Source organism: Myxine glutinosa, chromosome 4 (assembly GCF_964187855.1).
Source record: "Myxine glutinosa chromosome 4, kmMyxGlut1.1, whole genome shotgun sequence".
Lineage (NCBI taxonomy): Eukaryota > Metazoa > Chordata > Myxini > Myxiniformes > Myxinidae > Myxine > Myxine glutinosa.
This window is the reverse complement of record NC_136264.1, coordinates 94,950,095-94,962,084: the sequence shown is the minus strand read 5'-3', so window position 1 is coordinate 94,962,084 and position 11,990 is coordinate 94,950,095.

Genomic DNA, 11,990 nt, shown 5'->3' with positions numbered 1-11,990 from the left:
AGATCAGGAGAAGTGGTGGAAGTATTGGTCAGAAGATGAGTGCACATATGTTGTGTGCAGGAGACGAGATGGAAGGGAAGTGGTGTAAGAATGGTGAAGGGTAGGCAGCGACAGAAACACACGTTTGTGTGGCAAGGGTGCTCGGAAGGCGTGCATGGTGTTGGTGTCCTGTTTTCTGAGGAGTTTGTAGACAGTGTGGTGAGTGTGACTAGAGTGAGTGATAGGTTGATGATGGTGAAAATGATGATTGGAAAGCTCTTGGTGAACGTCATCTCGGGATATGCTCCGCAGGTTGGTCGGAGCAATGAAGAGAAGGACAAGTTCTGGTGTGCAATAGAGAATCTGATGGAAAACGTGAAAGATGAGGAAGTTGTTGTGGTAGGAAGAGACCAAAATGGACATGTGGGAAGGAGTATAGACGGTTTTGAGGGAGTTCATTGGGGTTACGGATCTGGTGTGCGGAATGGAGAAGGTGAAAGGATTTTGGAGTTTGCTGATGGAGCTGATTTGTTGATTTGTCATACTCAGTTCCAGAAAGAAGATAATAAGCTTGTTACATACACGACAGGTGGGTCGACGACAACCGTTGACTACCTGATGGTGCGTAGGCGAGATAGGGTACACCTCCGGGACACAAAGGTGATCCTAGGGGAGGAGGCTGTTTCACAGCACCACTTAGTTGTCTGTGACATAAGGGTGAAAGGTGTGAGGAGAGCTTGGCGGGTGAAGTACCAACCAAGAATGAAGGTGTGGAGGTTGAAAGAGGTGCCAGTAAGGGAGGCATTAAAAGAGAGGCTGAGTAGGGTAGAGGATGATGTGGTTGAGCTTGAAAGTGGTTGGATGTCAATGAAAGATAGGTCTGTTGGGAGCCGTTGGTGAGGTATGTTGATGGACAAAAGGACCACCGAGGCACTTGGAAACATGGTGGTGCGATGATGAAGTTGGAAAGAGGATTGACGAGAAGAGGAAGAAGTTCAAGAAGTGGCAGAAGGCAAAGGGTACTGGGGCAGAAAAGGCAGAGCACGAAAGTTATAAGGCAGCCAAAAAGGCTGCAAACAAAGAGGTAGCAAAGGCGCAGGAAGCATGCAGGAAAATGTTCGGAGAACGCTTGGATTTGGAAGAGGGTCAGAGAGCGATATTCAGGATTGCAAAGCAGATAGCGAAAGAGAGGTGTGATGTGATGGGGGTGAGTTGCTTGAAGGATGAAGTGGGACAAATCGTTGTGGACCCAGATGGAATTAAAGGAAGATGGAAAAGATATATGGAAATGCTGTTGAATGCAGAGAATGAATGGGATGGCAACATAGAAAGTAACCCAGTTTTAAGACCGGCAGAGAAGATAACTGAGAAGGAAGTTGAGGAAGCGATATAAGCAATGATGAGTAGAAAAGTGGGAGGGCCGACGGGAGTTGTGGGAGATATGTTGAAGGCAGCAGGAAGTTGGGGTGTGAAGAGAATGACAGAGATCTGTAATCTGGTGGTGAAAGAAGGCCACATTCCAGTGGATTGGGAACTGAGTAACCTCGTCCCTCTATACAAGGGGAAAGGTGACCCTCTAGAGTGTGGCTCGTATCGAGCGATAAAGTTGTTGGAGCATGGAATGAAGGTGTTGGAAAGTGTTGGAGAGGAGGAAAAGGAAGAAAGTGAAGATCGGCGAAATGCAGTTTGGATTTATGCCAGGAAGAGGAACGACAGACGCGCTTTTCATTGTGAGGCAGTTGCAGGAGAAGTACATGGAGAAGAGGAAGAAGTTGTTTTTTGGGTTTGTTGATCTGGAGAAAGTATTCAATAGGGTTCCACGCAAAGTAGTGACATTTGCATTGAGGAAGTTAGGAGTGGAGGAATGGTTGATCAGAGTAGTGATAGCAATGTACGAGAGAGCGCGCACTGCTGTAAGGACGAAAGACCGGAACAGTGGTGAGTTTGAGATGAAGGTGGAAGTGCATCACGGGTTGGTTCTAAGTCCACTACTATTTGTAGCTGTGATGGAGGTGCTGGCTCGGAATGTAAAGGAGGGTTTACCGTGGGAGTTGTTGTGTGCAGGTGATCTGGTGTTGATTGTGGAAAGTATGGATGGACTGAAGGAGAAGATGAACAAGTGGAAGGAATGTTTTGAGACAAAAGGTCTGAAGGTGAATATCGGAAAAACAAAGGTGATGGCAAGTGGTAAAGCATGTGGTGAGGTGGAATGAACTGGGAGGTGGCCGTGTGCTGTGTGCAGTAAGGGTGTCGGAGTGAACTCCATTCAATGTACAATGTGCGCTGAGTGGGTTCATCAAAAATGTAGTGGTCTGAGTGGGTCATTAACCAGTGTGGCAGCTACATTCAAGTGTAAGGTGTGCACAGAGGGAGCTGCAGATGGAGGAAATGTTGAGTTGGATCTTGGAGACGGTGTGAAGCTGGATGGTGTGAAAACATTTTGCTACCTCGGAGACATGTTGAATGGAGAAGGTGGATCAGACTCGGCAATCGTTGCTGGAGTGAGATGTGCATGGAAGAAATTTTGGAAACTGAGTGGCATGCTGACGAGGAGGGGAGCGTCGTTGAAGCTGAAGGGAAAGGTGTATGCTGCATGTGTGAGAAGTGTTATGATTTATGGGAGCGAGACATGGGTAATGAACGTAGAGCAGCAACGAAGGCTGGAAAGGGTGGAAATGCGAATGGTTCAGTGGATGTGCGGAGTATCGTTGAGAGAGAGGAAGACAAATGAGGAATTGCGAAAGATGTTGGGAATAGAGCCTGTGATGGATGCTGTGAAGAGAAACAGGTTGAGATGGTTTGGTCATGTGTTGAGGAAGGATGAAAGTGACTGGTTGAGAAGAATGATGGAAATGAATGTTGAAGGAAGTAGAGGACGGCATGGGTGGACTGGCCATAGGGCATTTGGGCAATGCCCGGTGGGCTGAGACCGCTAGGTAAAAAATGGGCCGCTGGGCTGGATAAAAAAACTGCTGAAAAAAAAATTGTCACAGAAAACTTCTGCCTCCATCCCCGGGGATTCCGAGCCAAATATCAAAAGTTCAAAAGGTCGCCCCTGACGCCTCATTATAATTACTAGCAACGGTACCCGCCCAGTAACACGTACCAGAGAAAACAAATCGTTTGCGCAATGGGCTCTCCAATATTCGATGTGTTCACGGTTTGAATTACGTAACGTAACGTTTGTGACGATGGTTGTGACTTTTGTGTTCACGGTAGTGTTTGATGTGACGGTATGACCGTAATTTCGTAATGTTTTTCGTTTTTATTTTCGTAATCGTTTAATGAACGTTTAATGAACGTTTAATGAGCATAAGAATAATGTTTAATGATCATTAGATGAATGAATGAATGAATGAATGAATGTTATGAATAATGCCATGGCGTCGCGTTGGCAGCAGTGACAATATAAAAATGTTTGCCAAGAACTTCAAAGAAAAAAAAGGAACTTTTATCAGCAATGTCGTCTATCCTGAAGTTCTAAGCTGAAGAAGAGGTACCGTAGAAAATCATTCAATTTTTTTTCCCAAAGAAAAGTGTACAGTTGATATCACTAATCACGATTTGAAACACGATGGAATAATATTGTTGCGGATATGGGATTTGGCCTCCATCCATATCCGCTTGTAAATATTCCCCTATTTCCCCAATACTCCCCAACTATCCCCAATCCCCCATTCCCTAGTCCCATTATCTGTAAACAACACTCTGTAGCCCCGACCTTCCCCTTTTTCCCCCATTAAATGTCGTACCCAGGTTCACCGCATCTCACGTAGACAACTATAGGACATCTTGCTAGTTATTCTTAGTCTATGTCAGTTAAGGACTCGTTTCCATTAATTCTGACTCTTCGTTGCACCAGAATGTGATTGTATGGCACCATTAGTAAGTTTAGGACCTCCCAATACCTCCCCGCATCTCTTCCTCATGGAACAACAACACCAACAACAACAACAGCGGCGGCGGCGCGGGGAGTGTGCGTCCTCACTCCGGCTTGGTTAGCCGCCATTGAACATGTGCTCCGACGGGGTTACCACGCAGGGGCTCACTGTCAGCTCCTCGTCAAGGGCGGAGCCCGGTAACCCCCTGCACCCAATAAGAAGCGGCGGACCGATTCCATCTGGGGCGGAGCTAACGAGCCGAGGGCGTGTCACTCCCCGCTGGGCATGCGCAGGAAGACGGAGGTGACGTCAGATGCGCCTCAGCTTGGAGAGAAAAGGACGCCACCTCCAGCGCGACGATACCTCCCCGCATCTCTAGACCGGACCGGGTCGATTCTGCCCTGAGCCAAGGTGCACCTTGAGCTATCGACTGCCTGCCCTTCCTTGCCATCAATCCCTGTGTGAGTCAGTCTTGTCCCGTTTGTCTGTGGTCTGTCGGGCATAAGATAAGACTGTGTCTAAGTGCCCATCTTGCTGTGCTTTACCTCTTGCCGTGTAATCTAACCGTTCTGCATAACCAATATTATATCCTCCTCCGGAGGTCTTGAGAACTGTACCCCTTGTGTCGTTGCATTAATCCCAGCCGTTGTGTCCTTTCCTTCATTGATCTAGCGTAGCGCGATTCGGCCAACGTTCGAGTGTAATCGGGTAAACTGTGCGAACACGGCGGCCATTCCGCTCGGCCCATCATAACATCTAAGTCGTGTCCGTAACAATTGGTTGTCAGGAGTTGGATTCGGACCTGGGACTAAATTCATTTAGCCCAAATTTTGGAACACCAATTGTACTATTAGTGTAACAATTGGTGTCGGGAAGTGGGATTGGACCCGGAGCGCGTTTCACGCGCTCGAAATTATAACGGCGAAATTTGATTTTGTTTTACAAAAATAAAAACCCGAATTTTGAAAGTCGCGCTATGGCAGATCAAGACGGCTGGGTTCCGGTAGAGGAGAGTGAGGCAGGGTCGATCCAGGACCAAATTGAGGGACATGAGGAGAGCGAAGCAGTGAGGGTAGCAGGGTCGCAAAATGGCGTCCTCGCGCACGAGGTTGCGGGCGCGCAAAAGGGCGCCTCGCACATAGCTACGGCGGCCGCACCCGCTGCACAAGTGGGAGGGATGCCCCAAATGCAGGCCCTCATGGAGCAATTTATGGCGCAAATGCAGGCGTCCCTCAAACTGCAGAGTGAGCAATTGGGGGTAATGGGAAAACAAATGGGGGTAATGGGGAACCGGATGGATACTCAGGGTGAGCGATTGGAGGGCCAAATGGGGGTAATGGGGAACCGGATGGATGCTCAGGGTGAGCGATTGGAGGGCCAAATGGGGGTAATGAGGGACGAAGCGAGGGGTACCGGTGAGGGGTTAGACAATAATTTTAAGGGATTAGACAAGAAATTTGGGAAGTTAGACGACAAATTTGAGGGGTTAGACAACGGGATAAAAGAGGTGAAAAATGGGTTAATGGGGGTAGAAAACAGAATGGCCGCTCAAGAGAATCAAATGGAAGGGATGCAAAAGGGGTTAGAGGGGTTAGAAAACAGTATGGAAGGCAAATTGAGGGACATGAGGGACCAAGCGGAAAGGGAAGTTAAACAAATGGGGCAGCAGATAGAGGGGGTCAGAATGGGGGTAGAAACTAAACTGGATGCTCACAGGGAGGAAATGGAGCAGATGAGGGTGGCATCTGGGCAGGAGATGCAAGTGATGGGAGAAGATATCAGAAGAGGTGTGAGTGAGGAGGTCGGAGGAGTGCGCGAGGAGGTGAGGCACTGTAAGGAGCGCATGAAGAAGGAGGTGAGAAAGGGGACTGTAAAATTACAAGGGGGCATAGAGGACCTGACGCAGGAGGTGGAACAGCTGACGGTGGGACAGACGGAGTTAGTGGAGCAGGTACAAAGGAACACTGCGGTACTAGGAGGGTTAAAAGCGACACAGAAAGAACTAAAAGACGACTTGATAGCGACAAAGAGGCAATGTCAGATGGTACGTGAGGGACTGACAACGAGGTTGGACGAGGTGACAGAGGTAATGGAGACGAAGGACCGGCAGGTGAGGATGCACATGGAAACGGTCAAGGTAGCCTTAGAGGACGAACTTGAGGAGACGTACCGGGAAATAAAAGAGGTGAAGCAGAAATTAGAAGAAGTGGAAGAAGGGGTGAGCGAAATTAAGAAGCGACGGAGAGAGGATAAGAAAGAGATAAAGGAGGAAGTAAAAGAATTGGTCCAAAGTCTGTGTTCGGATCGTGATGATGTGCTCATTAACCGGATGAGGGATTCGCAGGTGATGGAGGAGAAGCGAAGAGGAAGAGGACCCGGTGTAAGTGGTGACCAATATGGTCGTGCGTATGATGCGCCAGGTGATTTAAGAAGCTTGGGGGTCGAGATGGACCCGGGTGTTCGTGAGAGGCCGTTGGTGAAGTGTGCGACAGGTCTGGTGTGCGAAAAAGGAGGTGTGCGAGAAAGTCCGACTCTGGGGTGTGTGAGGAAAAGGTGCGTGCCAAGGAGTGAGGGTGCTGGCGAGAGTGAGTCGGTCGTAGCGCGTGTGCGAGGGAGCACATGGAAGCGCGGTGTGGTAAGTGTTACAGAGGGTGTAACGGGAGAGTGTGTGCGAGAAAGATGTGTGACGGACAGGTGCATGGGGAAAGAGTGCGCTGTCAAAAGTAAGGAAGAGTGTACACCTGTGGTGAGTGTTACAGAGAGTGTAACGGGAGAGTGTGCGCGAGAAAGGTGTGTAACGGACAGGTGCATGAGGAAAGAGTGCGTTGTCAAGAGTGGTGGTGAGAGTAGTGAGAGTGACAAGGAGCGTGAGTTGGTTGTGACAGGTGAGCGAGGATGTACACCTGGAATGGAAGGATGCACACCTGGAATGGTAGAGCGTGAGTGGGAATGCACGCTGGAATTGGTAGTGAGGCACGTGGTTGGGTGTGCGAGTGAGAGCACACCTGTGATTGTCACAGAGGAGGTGACCGAGGAGGGGGCGCGAAGAGGTGTGTTGGTGAGGTGTGCGAGCGACAAATGTGTGCCAAGGTGTTCGGTGGTCAGGTGTGTGACCAAGTCGGTGAGCGGAATGAGTGTACCTGGGTGTGTTAGAGAAGGTACGACGAGGAGCATGGAAACGGCTGGATGTATGAGCAAGAAAGGGGTAGCGTATGCATGTAAGCATCCAGGTGAGGCATCGACGGTAACCGGGTTAGAGGTTAGGTCGACTTTTAGCCGAAGCGGGCCCTCGGTGCATGCCGGGCTTCGCGTGCCGCGAGAACCAGCGGGGATCCGAGCCACGGCGGGTTCGAAAGGACCGCCGTGCGCGATCCACGCTGGGCCTCGCGTGGAACGGCCGCGTCCGGGCTCAACTAGGCGGAGCTGGCAGCCCGATAGGAAGGGTCGTCATGGCGACCACTTTTTGTTGAGGCATTCCGGCAGGTCGAGATCGGGACATTGGATGGCTCCACGCCGAGATGGTGCGTGGGATCTCGGCCCGGGTAAACCTCCTTCCCTGCACCGAATGCGGGACGTATCCAGCCGCTGGCACCAAACAACCCGCATTCATTGCTCGGCTTTACGAAGCCGGGCTTTGGACAGGAATTGGCGCACCGAGAGGCATTAGTAAGTAGACTGTAATGACGAGGATAGTGTTTTGGCCCCGAAATTAGAAAAACAAAATTTGATGATTGGCAAAGGATTGGCAGGAATGATTGGCAGATGATGGGCAGTGATTGGCAAATTTTTGATTTGTTGAAATTTGATGTGCAAAATTGGTAGTGAGCGATGGGCCCGGTGGGTAAGGGTGGCATCCCTGCCACCCTTCCCAGGTGGGGCAAATGCGCTATAGTTTATGGGGTGTATGGCAGTGAAAACGAGCCCGGGTGGGTTAGGATATTGATAGGGCCCTAGAAGATGACATTAGGTAACGTTAAGATTAGTTAGTGACTGATACCTGTAGTGGGGACGCAGGTAGATTAGCGTGGATGATAATGACGAGGGAGCGCAATAGTTTAAAGGGACGACTGGGAAGCGCAAGTTTAAGAGGGGAGTCGTTAGATGAGATGATGCTGTGTGAGAACTGGACAGCAGTGTGGAGCAGTGTATGAGTAGTGCGTGTTGTGGATCAGCGCGAATGCGCTTGGGGAGAGAAGGGTGCAGGTGGCACCAGGTGTGAGAGCACAGGTGTGCGAGTACAGGTGTGTGGAATATATGGAGTAAGTGGTACGGAGTGGTGTGCATGGTGCGAAGGTGTGGATGGGGGAAGAGTGGACCCCTTTCACGAGTACCCGGGGCAGGTAGTGTAAGTGTTAGGTAGAGGGTATAGGTAAATTGTGGTTGGATATTGGCATTTGTGGTGCGGTTGCAGAATGGTATTGTGGATGGGTGCATTAGTGTTGTGGAAATGGCTGGGCGTGTAGCCTGTTAGTGTGTGTAGTTGGTTTGGGCACTCCACCACTGTGAGGATGTCGGCCAGGTGAGGCCGCAGGTGGGCTCTGGGAGCCGGTAGTTGTGGATGGGGCCCGAGGATCCGGAGGACGGACCCGGGTAGCCCAGTGCCAGAGGGCACCAGGGGGTGACAGAGCCAGGAGAGGGCCTTCCCCAGTTAGTTAGGTTAGGGTGAGGAGCTAGGTAAGCTCGGGTGGCAACTGCAGTGGTGGAGGTGTGCAGGTGGGTAGACCTGCTGGGAGAGCCACACGTCACAGCCCAGAAATTGTGCGCGGGCACCGGGAGATGAATCGGGGGAGTGAGACCCCAAATTGAAAAGCACCACAGTTTGGTCAATGGGAATTGGTTTTTAAAACCCATAGTGTAAGTTGGCCAATGGATTGGCAGGGAAAGACCCCGGGTAATGTAAAGTTGTTAAAGTCATTTAGGAAATAGTTAGGATTGATGAACCTGTCGCACCATACGCAGCCACTTACCTGAGGTGATGATGATGACTCCACACCTGTGTTTCTTTGTTCTGTGTGCAGGAAATGAGAATTGCTGTGTGGATCGGTGAGACGCATCACGACGTGGATGAGACATTGGGGTAATTCCATCTCTCCCTCCTTAGGAGGGACTGATGATGAATTGGTGATGGCAAATTTTGATGTTGAGTTGGAGATGGCAAATTTTGATGAGAGTTGGAAATGGCAAATTTGATTGGTTAGGAGGGAGAGAAGACGAATTTGGTTTATGGGAGGAACGGGGAAGACAGAAGGGACGTTTGTTGATTTGTAAAGTAGATGTTTATGGGTAGTGTTGTGTTTTGTGGATACAGTAAGGGGTAAGGGAGGGGCAATGTAGGTTACCTGGTGGGGGGGGGGGGGGGCGTACGGTAGGAACGTACCTGTCTCACCTGGTTCCCATGTGCCCCCAGTGTGCATCACCTTGTATTGCGTGCACTTTTGCGCCCTTACCACCTTACGCACTTGTCCTCTTCTTTTGTCTCCCACCTCCGAGGATCTGGCTTTGGGGCAGAGAGAGAGGAGAGAGAGGTGCTGGCTCCGCAGTTGTGGGCCTGTACTTTCGCTGCTTGCTGCCTGGATCGATACACCATATGGACCGCAATGTTTGTGGCCGCCCACCATGGACCGCAGTTCTTTTGCGGGCAAGCACCACCCGTTGATGGACCTATGGGTCAACGTGGCACCTATGCCATACAGGTGAACCACTAATAGTTGGCCCCTGACGGCCACAATTTAGAAATGGATGCGGTTGGCGCCTTTCTTTATTTTTAAAGAAGCCAGAAGGCCAAGTACACCACATGAAGGCAAGACCAGCGGCAGAACATCGGCCGGCTGCGACACCACCGGTGACTATCGAACACTTTATTGGTGCACCGGATGGTGCTGACTGTGTGATGGGGTGGTGCTTTTGGTGCTTGGATGGGGTGCTCTGCACATTATTAAAGGCCGTAGGGCCACAGAGCACTCGTGGGTTGGTGTATCGATGCTGGCATGCGTGCTCTCTCTATGCATAACATCTGCATGTGTTCCTCCAAAAACAGGTCCTGGATCGTAGTGTAAATATCAGTCTTGTATAAATGATGCTCCCTACCGGCTGTATGTTTAGTTTGAGGATTCTTTCCGCGATTCGGTTATCCTGTGGGTGTGTTTCTGTGAGGAGAAGGGTGCAACGTCGCAGGGGGACATATTTACTCATTTGTGAACATCTGTAAAACTGTCGCACTCAGGGTTGAGTTAATAGTAGAGGGAACTACATCTGAGTGCCACACTAACGTAGGTAAAAATTTATCGGGTCGGAACGCCCCGAGGTAGAGAAGGGTGCAATGTTGCGGATATGGGATTTGGCCTCCATCCATATCCGCTTGTAAATATTCCCCTATTTCCCCAATACTCCCCAACTATCCCCAATCCCCCATTCCCTAGTCCCATTATCTGTAAACAACACTCTGTAGCCCCGACCTTCCCCTTTTTCCCCCATTAAATGTCGTACCCAGGTTCACCGCATCTCACGTAGACAACTATAGGACATCTTGCTAGTTATTCTTAGTCTATGTCAGTTAAGGACTCGTTTCCATTAATTCTGACTCTTCGTTGCACCAGAATGTGATTGTATGGCACCATTAGTAAGTTTAGGACCTCCCAATACCTCCCCGCATCTCTTCCTCATGGAACAACAACACCAACAACAACAACAGCGGCGGCGGCGCGGCGGCGGCGCGGGGAGTGTGCGTCCTCACTCCGGCTTGGTTAGCCGCCATTGAACATGTGCTCCGACGGGGTTACCACGCAGGGGCTCACTGTCAGCTCCTCGTCAAGGGCGGAGCCCGGTAACCCCCCGCACCCAATAAGAAGCGGCGGACCGATTCCATCTGGGGCGGAGCTAACGAGCCGAGGGCGTGTCACTCCCCGCTGGGCATGCGCAGGAAGACGGAGGTGACGTCAGATGCGCCTCAGCTTGGAGAGAAAAGGACGCCACCTCCAGCGCGACGATACCTCCCCGCATCTCTAGACCGGACCGGGTCGATTCTGCCCCTGAGCCAAGGTGCACCTTGAGCTATCGACTGCCTGCCCTTCCTTGCCATCAATCCCTGTGTGAGTCAGTCTTGTCCCGTTTGTCTGTGGTCTGTCGGGCATAAGATAAGACTGTGTCTAAGTGCCCATCTTGCTGTGCTTTACCTCTTGCCATGTAATCTAACCGTTCTGCATAACCAATATTATATCCTCCTCCGGAGGTCTTGAGAACTGTACCCCTTGTGTCGTTGCATTAATCCCAGCCGTGAACTGTACCCCTCCCCACTGGGCATGCGCAGGAAGACGGAGGTGACGTCAGATGCGCCTCAGCTTGGAGAGAAAAGGACGCCACCTCCAGCGCGACGATACCTCCCCGCATCTCTAGACCGGACCGGGTCCTTTCCTTCATTGATCTAGCGTAGCGCGATTCGGCCAACGTTCGAGTGTAATCGGGTAAACTGTGCGAACACGGCGGCCATTCCGCTCGGCCCATCATAACATCTAAGTCGTGTCCGTAACAATATTTACCGATATGAACAGTGATGTGGTTTTTTAAATTGAAATTCTAAAAATACTGTTTAGATTTTGATGATTTGCGTGTGATATTTAATGGATGTTAAAATAAATCGCGCCTCCTAATTGAAGCCCCGCCCTTAGGGCGGGTACCATTGCTCGTCATATATAATGGCGATACAACAATTGTTACCGCTTTGCTTTGAAGAACGGGAATGAAGGGGGAGGGGCGTGTTAATATGTCTGGTTGAAGGCTGTGGGCTGTGAGGTGAGGGGGTTTAAGCCAGATTTTAGTCTTGCAGCCACCATGTTGGTGCTCACTGTCACTGCGATGCGAAGCGAAAGACGCCTCAGAGCTGTTACATTCACAATCGCTATGTCGTATGTACTCCCGATACGTGTTTCCTTCTTTGTAAAAACTACCAAATCAACAGTAAAAAGGATTTTGAGCCGATAGGCCAAGTAAGTTTAGATAGGTCTTCTGACTACTGATCTAGTATTGATAACAATGTCGCGAACTGACTTATGATGCTGATTTTTTAAATTTTATTTCAGCATCTGCATCTGCAACCAACAATGGATAAAGCAAACCAGAAGAGAAGAAAAGGAG